We start from the raw sequence: 12,938 nt of genomic DNA on the forward strand, positions 1-12,938 counted from the left end.
CAACCGATCCAGGTCGATACCATATCAGTATCGTATCGATTTTACGTGTTGTCGATACCCATTCCGATACCGTGCACTAAAACCATGAGTTGAATGGAATGAAGAATCCAGTATAAGATGTGTGATAATGGAGCTGATCATGTGGATTAAGAAACCAGGACAATTTGCCAATCTAACGATGCATCAAAGCTTACTGAGGCAGCACGGCAGGAGCTTGGAGATGGGTTGAGAGGAGAGGGATCCAGCAACATCACATTAATAAGTGGGTGGGTGGGCCCTACGTAATATCCCATCACCATTTCATCAAGGAAATGTGTAGTGGCCATTAAAGCCTTATCGATCGTCACTTCTGCTAATCAATCTACATGGGTTGTGGATTTGACGCATGGCATTGTCGAGATAAAATTCTATGCCTTCACGTGAAGACCACAAACTACGCTGAGAGTACTCTTTCAACAGCTGTTAAACCCTAAACAGATCTTTCTAGGTGTCACCATGCTTAGTGAAATATAACATTTTACTATTTATCATTTTATAATACATGAATTAATTAGCCTATGTGGTAGAGGACCTCATGACATACATTTCAATGCCCAATTTTAATCCAAAATCAGTAAGGAAAATCACTTAAACATGATTCAAAGTTTAAATAAAATTATCAAAATGTGAGTTTCAAGGCATTAATTAATGGGTGGGGGTTTATGACTTTTCCAACTCTTTGTGAGAGGTGACACAACCGTGCATGCTTACACGGCCGTGTATGAAACCTTCCCCCAATACAAAATGACATCTTTTGTAATTTTGACTACTTTCACTATGCATTTTAAGTTGAAATTGTACCAGTGAGATGCTTTCTTAGCCCTCTATCATATGGACTAACTCATGTACTATCATATTGCAGATAGTGAAACGGTATACTTCATTAGACATAGTGACAGAGAAGAAAAATCCTAAAGCACTTAAACTGAGTTGTTTTCTACTTAAATGAGTTGGGTTATTATAAAAAATGGATAGATGAGACAGTAGAGTAGTAGAAATTAAATTCAGAAAGAGATATATGAAAAGAAGAATAGATACTGTTAGTTGCTAAAAGAGAGACAGATGCATGTTTGTAAATGGGATGGAAGAGAAAGAGTCCTTATTAAGTAATTAAAAGATGAAGAAAAGAATGACTACATAATGGGTAATGAAGGAAAAGAATGTACTTTCTACAATACTTAAATTAATGTATTTATTACTAGTTTGATCTATTTTAATATTTATGTCAAAAAAAATCCTGTTGTATCAAACCATGCTGATCAGGTTGACTTGACCACTGTGTGAAATCTGTTAATATAAGAATATAGTTTATACCAAAGAAATATAGTTTATATGTTTAAGATTCTAAAATAATTTATTGATTCAAGAGAACATTGTATTTTAAGCAATAGTAGAATGAATTTAATACACCCTACCCTAGCTAGGTATTAATTAAAAGATGATAGTTTCCCAATTTCTTATTTTGCATGTGTTTCTTGTATTATAAGCCTTAGTAGAGTGATGAAAGGTTTCCAATTTCTTCTTTGGTATGTGTTGCTTATAATAGGTCCAACAGAGATGGATTTTCATCCTTCTTAGGTTTTGTTTTCTTTTTGGGGGCAATTAACCAATTAAATAATATTTAAACATCATGGATAATATTATTTCTGCAAAGGCACTCATTTGATGGATCTTGGATTCCACTATTAGTGTAAAAACAAAGGTAGGTATGATTTGGAAAGGATTTGGAGACTTTAAAAAAATGAATACTGTTGTTTTTAAGTGAGAAAAATTTTTAACAATAAATGGGAAAGGATTTTCCTATGATACCAATGTGGGAAATCTTTTACTTCACACCAATGACGATGTGATGAACGACATAATTCATATGGATCCACATGATCAGAATAAAAAAAACAAAAAATTCATACGAGAAGGTGATAGTACATACTGTAGGGTAGGGGTAGGGTCATGGAGAGAATTTTTCCTTAAAAACAAAACAAGGAATTTGACTCTTAATTTGATACTGAAATGAATGACATAGATATGCTAAAAAAATCTGACTTTTCTAATGAGGTGGGAAAGGTACCATAGATAAGGTAGGATGAAAAGAAATAGCAAATCACATTATTCACATCAAATGAATGAATGGAATACATCTTTCCTTCAACCATGAGCGGTTCACTACCATCCTTTTAAACTTAGGGAACTTCAAAACAATGAAATAAAACCTCTCCACTCAAATTCATTGGAACACTTACAAAACTAAGATTGGTAGTTGAGAGAATATTTTGCTTTTAAATTTTAATGAGGGGAGGGGAGGGGAGGGGAGGGGAAGGGGAAGGGGAAGGGGAAGGGGGGAGACCTAAGGCTTGGAAGTTTGCCAGTGGTGGTTAAAACTAGGGGACAAAATAGCTGGTGGGAATGGAAAACCAAATTAATCTAATTCCTTACAATAGACCTTAAGCTACCAGGACCAAGTAACTCAATAATTGTTTAAGTTGGTGTCTGCTTGGACTTGCTTTTGAACTCTTTACTACAATTCTGTCCTATTCTACCAACAGGCCATCAATCCATCCATATATTGAGGGCTAAGCAATCTTGTGACTTGCAATTTGTTTTTTTGGAGATTAAAACACCTTGATTAAAGAAAAAATATGGGATCTAGAAATTATAAAGGGAACACATTCTTTGTTCGGGAGTGTGACCCTTATATTATTTTGGAAGCCAATGAGAATGTGCATAGAAGCATCAATGGGAACAAAGTTTTCACCTTTCATGGGGACGGGGCGATCATTTCACCCCATCTTGTGTCTGGGTGCAGATATATGCCACTTTCCCAGACACTCTTCTTTTCAATTATAAATTATTGAAAGGTAAATTACACGTCACCCCCTAATTTTCAAATAAAACTCAGATCACTCCCTGATTTTTTGAAAAAACTCAAATCACCTTCCTCTACAGTAACGGTGTTAGTCTACTGTTAGTCATTGGTGTGAAAGGACTATTTTACCTTTATACTAAAACATTAGAATTAAATTTAGAATACTATTCTTCTTTCATCTTCAACATTGGTCAAGGGTAGTTTAAGAATTTAAATTTATTTAATTGATTGACATCATCACTTAACAATATAAAACTAATGGTAGGGACTAATTTGTCATATTTACGTCTAAATCAGGACGTGATTTGAGTTTTTTTTTCAAAAACCAGGGGGTGATCTGAGTTTCATTTAAAAACCAAGGGGTGACATGTACTTTACCCATTATTGAAATATATTCAAACTGTCCTAATTTATCTAATAACTTCAATTTTATAGCTTGAGTATGATTGAGGGCATCATACATCATACTCAAACTATAAAATTGAAAAACAGTGACGTAAGAAAAAGAGAGATAAACATAACGATACTAATATACCCTACGTCAGCAATTCAAAGAACCATTTTCCTTTCTTTATTTTTTGTATAAAGAAAATTTACCATTTCCAATGTCCAAATTCTTTCCTACGAATCTTTCTTATTTTCAAGATGATCATGAGTTGTTTGGTTTGCTTTGAATGCTCCCTAATCCTCCAACATTTAGGACACATATGTCATTATCTTACAAGACTTATTTTCTAATGTGATATGTCAGAATTACTTATTATTTTTTTGTGAAGTGATATTCCTTTATAAGATACAGAACTCCATTCAATAAAATAATCTATCAATGAAAAGTAAGATATGGCCAGACTTAAACCTATCCATCCATCCATCCACTACTCACAACAATTAAATTAGACTCCATATGTCAGAGAAAGCAGTGGACAGATCCTTCTCCCTTTCTCTATGAACTACCCTATAGCATTATTTTAAATAAAATAAACTACCCTATAAGGTGTCCCCAAAAGGCAAAAGAATGAAAGACTTTTTCTATGTTAAGGTTCCATGGACAAAACCTTCTACAAGAATCTCTCATCAGGCATTGGTTTATAGATTTGGTCTCTCTTTTATTATCAAAGTTTATCAAGTGATAAAATAGAGTTCTGAAAATTTTGTATATCGAAATTTTATGACATCTATATACATGGTTCAATTCAAAAGTTAGTCGTATTTAGGTTATCTTTTAGAAATAGGGCAAAATAGGATTGTGTAAAGGTAATTTTCCTTTTCAGGAAGATTCATAAAAAGCTAGATCCATTTTACTATACAAATCTCTCCTCCCCCCAATAGACCTCATAGATTATGCTCAGGAGCATCTTTTCTTTTTCTTTGCACACGATGACATCTGCTCAATATGATTAACAATTATTTTTGTTTTCAATTAAAAAAAAATAGGGGATGGATTTATATGTTGTCCACATGTATTGGCATTGTTGTGGCAGAAAATTGAACAAGCTGGTCTAGATGATGGTTCTTGTAAGGCTAGAGAGTTAAGGGTATAAGAGAGCATCAGATCGGACTCTGGGGGGACTCTCCAATGCTCAAGTCAGTTCTCCAAACAACGATGTCAATTTGTGGAGTGATAGTGTAAAAACGTAGAATTGTTTGATCCCTTTACGTTTGTATTGATAGGACAAAACTCTGTAACTACCAGGAGGTTGTGCTATGAATTCAGTAATAACAGGTTGTTTCTTCAAGGAAGGAGAATCCTCGAAAGAGTCTAATATGTTAGGATATTATCACGGAGAGTCCTAGAGGGAAAATCTTAATATGCCAGACTTGCTCGACAAAGAAAAAGAAGAATTTGGATACAATATAAGGAATGTCACTGATCTCGAGAATCAAGGATGATATTGAACACATGTCTTGTACCACAAGTTAGCAGCTCACGAACAGTTAGTAATTATCCATATTAGTACTCCGTCACGGTTCATTTATAAGGGGCCACGTGTTAGGGAGGAGAGAGATTCTGATGAGTGAGCATGTACAAGCTACAGTTTGTATATCATTTTTTCTAAAATCATTTAGTAAGTAAAAATTTATATTGAAGAGGAAGTTTATAGGAATAAATTTTCAATGTTCATTTATAGGACATAAAATCATGGTCAGAGAACTCATTTTTTAAGGAGATTTAAGGGTAATTTTGTTCGATATAATCGATCCAAACCGATACCGTATCGATATCATTTCGATTTTGCAGGTAACTGATACCCGTTCTAATACCATGCACTAAAACCATGGATGTTTGTATGAAGGCATTTTTCAAATTACACTTTTGATGAAAAATTTGTACCTAACCAAACAGAAAATAAATGGGTCCAAGTAAAATCTTATTACAAGAAACTTTTCTTGGTCCGAGTTTCTCTTCATCGACAGTAAAGAGATTTTTTTTTTATCAAGTTATCGTTGGATTGAACTCTTAAGAAATAAGAATCAATTCATGTACGATCATGCACACAACCGTTAGATAGGAGATGAGAATCTACAATGCACCCCCTCATCCCCATACGACGACTGTGTTCTTGGTCGTGCACCATGCACAACACAACTCTCCCCTTTTTTTAATTTTTAAGGCATCTCTTTACTTGGAAGGGAAGCCAAATAAAAATGAGAAGTAAATCAAATGGTGGATTTAATTAAAAAGCCAAATGAAACTTAAGTGATGGGATTTTGTAAATGTTAGTATTGAGAATTTCATCACCACAAAGCGGGACCCAATAGCCAATAGCTATCCCCATCAAAGAAACGGAGATAACAGTCGGTCCCACACTCCCACCTTCAATTAATTAGGATGACTTACTCATTAAAGTTTGTGAACTGACAAGGCACCGAATCAGCAACGCAATAGGCCCCTCTTTTTTGTGGATCCCACCCCATCACGGAGATTCCTTAAGCAAAAGGTTGATCCAATACATCATCAATGCATCACAATTTTACACATTACCAATAGATTCGACTAAAAAAATAAATAAATTGAATTTGGATCATGGTCCCACCATCAATTAATGAACCACGAGAGAATAGAATTTCTATCCTCAAGAGTGGAACTTCATTACTAAAAAGGTGAGGGATTTAAAACATAGTAAAAACGAGAATGGTTAAAAAAATGAAAACTGACATAAATACTTTAAATAGTAAAAACTTGTAAACAAACAGTCAAAGAAAACAGAGAAAAGTAAAAAACGAAAAAAGGACGGTACAGATTTTAAACGTTTATATTTCAATAAAACAGAACAAAAAAAGAGACACTATTCTATATGTTGCCGGTGCATATTGACATCTTTCACACCAAACCACTCACCTATAAGGAAACCTACATGCTCAAGAATGATAGGGACTCTGAGGATACGTACCATGAGCAATGAGTACATCATATTCTCTTAAATAAAACAGCAAAATTTGTTAAAATCCAAAGACTAAGCTATGTGTGGTTTTTCTTTGGTGTTTTTTCATAGAATTGAGTTTTTCTTCATCGAGGGGTTCGGATGGTTTACATAAGGGAATCAAAGACCAATGGAGAGTTTTATCAACTTCATACTATAGGGGGCAGAACATTTACGATCATTGATGAATTTAATTTTCTTATACCTACTATGTAGAAAAACTCTATAAGATCGAGTTGTCCTTCACCAAGGAATTCAGATGGTATCAATAGGATATCAATTGGACAATAGTGAAAAATATTATCAAATTGTTACTAAGGGGCAGAGAAGATTTATGAGCCCTTGATAGGTTTAGTTTCCAATTCCCACCTTCTTTGATAAAGCTATATGCATAAAGAGATGGAATTTTCAAGCTTCATGTGGGTGTGGATATGTTCATTATAACTAGTGGTTAAGAAAGCAATGAAAATGGAAGGGATTGATTGGTTTCTTCTCAATCTATCCCTTTCATATCCTTTATGATTTAAAACAAAAAAACCTCACCAATACCCACCGACCTATGAAAGGACAGCCCTATGCAAAAAAAATTTCCCTAAAGAATCAAATATTGTTCTTCAGTCGTCTACGCTGATTGATTGGATATTGAGGGGGTAAAACCATATGTTGCCATTGTTGGTGGGGAATTTAGAATCAATGCTCATCAATGGAGACAATAGAATGTATAGGGGGTACCGGTCCAAGGCTTGCCCCAGTGGTTTGCTACTTCTTTGGGAGAATTGTGTTAGGAATTTGATCGGTAGTTCAAGTCTCCTCAGCAGTATCAAGTCCTCATTTATTTGTTTTCCAAGAAATGAAACCCTATAGGTACCATATCAAGGGAATGAATTTTCCTTCACTCGCTGTGAAGAAAGTTTTCTCCTCACCGATTCTTTGTTTGCTTTGTGACTCTGAGGATAGTGAAAGATCATTTTTTTACCTTAATTTGATTAGTAGGATGTAAAGTAATTATTACCCACCATCCGAAGTAAAGGACAACTTTTACCCAAAAAGAAAACTACTTATGCGGCCAATGCAGTTTCGTAAATCAAAAAGGGAAAAGGTTGGGTATGCTTAGCACCCTATGTGTCTATTTCTCTCTTCCCGCTTATCTAGGTTGTGTTCTGATTGTTGAAGCTGAGAGATGTGCTTTCACTTGAAACCCTAACAAGAACTCCCCTCCTAGACTCCAACACTGGGTCTGGTTGTCCTCTCCATCTTCGGCATCCTCTTCATTTCTAACATCTCATTATTTGATCTCTCTGATTAGGGTGTCAAAGTGATCAGTTCCGTTGATTTTTTTGGTTTCTTGTATATACCAAGTTAGATTGAAACTGAACCGATAAGATGTTCGTTCTACAAAAACAGATTGAAGCACTAGCTATTGATCCAGTCTTGATTTTTCATATATAAAAAGAAAAAAGTGCCAAATAAAATTTCGATTTCGGTCCAATTGATCAGTTTGGGACCATGGGTTGGTTCTTATTGGTAGGTTTCTTAGCGATTTCTAAAATCCAAATCCAATACCAAACCTATAAGGAGTTTGATCGATCACTTTCAATCGGTTCAAACGGGTTGGTCTGATTTGTGATACCTCTCTCTCCTCAATAATAGATACATCCATTGAATCATGAGGACCATCAAAATGTCATTTACTATGGTTTAGTATTGAGGGAATAATGGTCGAATGATCTCAATGGGTCGTTTCTGTCCTAATTTTGAGATGGCAACTTTTCATATTTTCTGAATTTAATTTAAACTTTTCTTTGAGTTTATTTTATGTTTTAGTTAGTTTCCTTTTAAGATCTATTTTCTATGGGTTATTTAAATTTTATTGATTGTTCTCCTTCATCTAATTAACTTGATATTGCCTTTAAGTATGTTGATGGAATTTTTAGGATTGATTTCTTAAGGGTTTTGGCATGTATTAATATTTGGCATCATCAAGAAATTTTTCTATATTTTATGTCTATAGTTGTATTTATTTTCCTTTACTTTCATATATGTAATTGTGTTATAATTCATGCATTACCAAAATAAAATCAGAAAAAAAAAATAGTTTTATTGCTAATCTTTATGGTTGAAGTTGCATTATTATGTTATACTATATTATGTCATTTTGTGTGAGTATACATGTGAATTTAGAGGTTAATTTTACCATATTAGTATATTTAATTAAATAAGAAAGTTTTGGTAATTTTGCCTTTTATTTTCGAATTTTTAGGGGTTGTTTTCATAATTTTGATACTTTTCATGCATTTTTATATTGCACATTCATTTAGGTAATTATTTCATCCATTTTTGTCATGTTTATTAGGTTATTTCATGTATAATGTCATTTCTATAATACCTTGTGTAATAACTTCAAGCTAGAGAATACTCCTTAATTATGCACTACCAAGCCAATATAATCCATTCCCCAACCCCTTAGAATGTATCCCCATTTAGTACCCTTTGAAGGGTAATTTTGTAATAATCATCTATTATTCTCTTTTAATTCTTTTCTTACAAAATGCTATGAGGATCTATGTATGGTACATTAATTTAAATCCATTGGACAGTTTTTGAAAAATATCATATTTTAATAAATATCAAGTAAATGGAAGATCGATTTTTACCCAGCAAACTAAGGTGCCTAACACCTTCTCAGGACCTTAACTTGATAGTTTCCACTCTTATATTTAAACCGGTTTATCCTTAGAGTCAATTTTAAATGAGGGTTTTAGATCCTAATCTCGATGGATGTAACATCACTAGGGCCCCTTTCTTCTGAAATGAGTGGTAAACTTTGTATTCATTAGAAACCCCCCCCCCCCCTCTCTTCTGAGAGAAGCGGCAAACTTTGTAATCATTCCAGCCCCCTTTTCTTTTGAGAGGAGCAACAAATGTTGTAATCATTAGAACCCGGCCCCTTGCTTTTGAGAAGAATGAAAAATTTTGTAATATCATAGTAGTAACTCAATGTTACACCAGTTACCTTGAGAGTCGGGGCACATGACGTTCAATGTCATTGGATCCCGCAATGGTTCTCACAATGATAGAAAACTAAACATTTGTTGGGGTTCCATGTGAAAGCAATTATCTCACATCGAATGTGAGTAGCCTTTTTTTTTTATAAGAAGCTCTACTAACGTTGGAACAATGTTCCAGACTAGTCAAAGTATAAAGGAAGAGAGATACATTCAGGGGGGGAAAAATCCAAGAGAAATCCTGTTGAACAAAGGAACCAAAGGACGCTAAACAATCTGCAACAGAATTCGTTTCACGTAAAGTGTGCTGGAAAGAGATGCTTAGAAAGGACTGAGCTATGATGTGACAATCCTCAATAATGGAAGCTATTCTCCAAGGAGGAACCTTCCTGGGATGTGAGTAGTCTAATGTGTAGGTTTATGGATTTAGGCATTCTCTCCTTAATGACTAGCTTTTAAGATTGAGTTCTACCCTGAATCCCAATAAGTGGTATCAGAGCTAATACATGGCAATTCCATCTCCGATAATGAAAAAAAAAATCCATCAGGGAAGATCTCAGTTCCCACATACCATCATGCATGAAGGGGGAGATTGTTGGGGATTCCACACGAAAGCAATTATCTTCCATCAGATGTGGGTAGCCCGATGTAAAGATTTATAAGGACATAAGCACCATCTCCTTAATGGCTAGCTTTAAAGATGAGTTCTACCTAAGTCCCAATACATTTTCAATCATAACTTGTTTTGCTTGCTTACTCTTTTATCCAATTCATGTTGAGCAGTACAATAGTTGAAGTACCTGAAGCCTCCACTCTGGTGGCAACAAGTTAATTTGTTATAATGTGAGACTTGTGACTTGTTGAAGCAATGCCACAAACTATGCACTACATTCAATTTTTTTTACATTGAAGATCGAATTGTTGGCTGCTTCTGGTGATTCGCTTCTTATTTCCACCAAGTGCTAGAAGTGTTTTTGATAAAGTGTCTTTCAAAAGCGTTTCATTCTACTTCTTTTCTAATTCAAAAACATTTTTAACGTTGTGGTATCAAATACATTTCTCTCTTTCAAAAGTGCTCTTTGGGAATAAAAACAAAATAATAATAATAATTACTAAAAAAACTTCTAACTCAGGAACACTCCAATGGAATAGAAGTATATTGTAATTAGCAGATATAGCTTAAAAAATTATTTAAAGTAATGGGCTAAGCAAAATAGGAGGTTGGAGCTAAACAAATTGGGGAAAAGAAATGCACTACAGCGTACGATACTACCTATGTATATCTCTCTCCTCCCTCCTATGAAATGACATATCTACTCCCTATTGTGGGAGGAGAGAAATAAACATAAGGAAATGCTAACGTATGCTACACCGCCGGACTGGGAACTCAATCACCAAATTATTCTTCCTTTTAATGAGTTATGCCCTCCCTAGCTGTAAAAGAGAGAATTCTAGGTTGTTTGGACACCATCAATCCAAATAGTACTTACATAACTTGGTAGTAGCCTTGGTAAAAAGGGAACCTTGTGTTCTTGTCCCTTAAAAGGTGCTCCCAGGTCACTATCATGATGGAGTTTCTATCCCCTCACTGGTGGTGTCAATGTTACTCAATTATGATAGGTTCTATGGTCTTAATTTGGGTATTAGATTAATAATAAAGGTTATGCCCAGTACCACCTCTGTGATACCTACTTAAATTCAGGTCCCAATTAATGTCCAATTCTACTAATTAACCCTTCCAGTTATTCTTCTGCACCATACCAATTTATTATTAGTCAAAGCAATAAGAGTTGTTCAACTTTAACAACATAATATTAAAAGTAAATTTGTGTTTTTACTAACTATGCAAGTAATTACAGTAATTTAAGTCTCAAGATGCCTAGTGTGGGTGTCATTAGTGATCTAGGGTTCTTTACCAAAGTGAAAAGAGTCTTTGGCTTTTAAGATTAGCACTAGATTCTCCATTTGTTAATATTTTATTGGAAATAGTTGAAAAATGGATGCTCCACTCCTTACCCTCTCCCCCACCCCACCCCCCACCTCCAAACAAAAAAGAGTGATCCAAGTAATTACATACTATTTGAAGGTAAAATTGTGTTTATATGGGTAATTAGTAGACAAAGCATTACTTCAACTCTTAAACAGTCTTTGGCTTTTAGGTTAGTGTGAGATTCTCTATTTGTTAATAAGTTATCACAATAGATTATGTTGTAAAATATTAAAATACCTTTTAATTAACCTTTTTTCTTCTAATCATGTTTTTCAAACCTTGGATGCTACCAATGTATAGAGAGAGTTTAATTATCAAGTAAAAGGAGTGAAGCTAATTATACTTTAAACCTCGGATCTTGGAAATATAGACCATAATTAATCATCCACTGTCAGTAATGATACTAGAAATGATGTCTGAAGCTGTAGAGATGTAAAGCCCAAAGAAAGAAAAGCTTATGAAGAGAGAAGCACCCAAAAATAGAATTCATTGGATGATTATTAGGGTTGGGCTGAAATTGGAAGCCATGTAAGCTAAGCACCCTTAGCTTGATAAACCATAAAAAAAGGTTGATTGTGACAAAGGGAACATACTTGATAAAAAAGCTACTGTAAATGACTAAGTAGAGGAATTCATGATAGGGATCCCACTTTGGAGTAATACCTATATATTTGTAATAATGCAAATAAAAAGAAGAAGACAAAAGGAATGAGATGAAAACCAAGGGAAAAAAGTCCTCAAAAATCTCAAAATAATTGGATAGTTTGTACTAAAAATTATCATCTCTCCCACTTCCAAAACAATTTTATACCAAAAGAAACTATGACTACCCCAAATCCTACTAGCAATAACTAAGTATCTAGTTATTATTGGATTCTTTTTTTTCAAATCTAAACACAATATATTATAAAGACAAAAATAATCTCATCAAATCAAATTATCAACTTACCCTCAACCACACTCCTTACCATGAATGGCTTTTTCTCAAGGAGCACTCTGAAGTACTTGAATTTTAGGGCTGTAGGTGATTTAATTTAACCCTCAAAGCTTGAAGTTAAGATTTGAGAGTGAGAACCATTTTGGTCCTAAAAGAAGGATCAGACCATCTCAACTGTATAGTCACATGTGCTTGCCTTTTTCCCTTAAAACTTATTGGTATATGGATACAAATTGTTAAAAAGAAAGTTTTTTCAGGGAAAATTTTGTAAAAATAAGGATACTGTTATGGTTATCAGAATGTCAACTTACTTGTGCTATTCAAGTACAGGTTTAGCTGTAGTTTGATGTCATGTCTTCCTAACAAACAAAAAAAAGGGGGAAATTAAATAGATACAAAGAAACAATTGAAACAGTTGTGTCGCCAAAATAGGTGGGAGTGTAATGATGACTCAAGATTCCAATCATGAGTTCACAGTTCACCCATGATGGTAAAGGAATTCTTCATATTCTATACAGGTGAAGGAAAACTTTCGCCGAAAAAATATGTTTAGGTTTTTCTTAGCTTTTGCTGCTTTTTTAAATTTTTGGGTGGGTCTTGGTGCAATGGTAAGAGTGCTCCATTGTGACCAAGAGGTCACGGGTTCAAGTCTGGAAACAGTCTCTCTGCATACATTATGACC

The sequence above is a fragment of the Telopea speciosissima genome, chromosome 2 (assembly GCF_018873765.1).
Source record: "Telopea speciosissima isolate NSW1024214 ecotype Mountain lineage chromosome 2, Tspe_v1, whole genome shotgun sequence".
NCBI classification, from domain to species: Eukaryota; Viridiplantae; Streptophyta; class Magnoliopsida; order Proteales; family Proteaceae; genus Telopea; species Telopea speciosissima.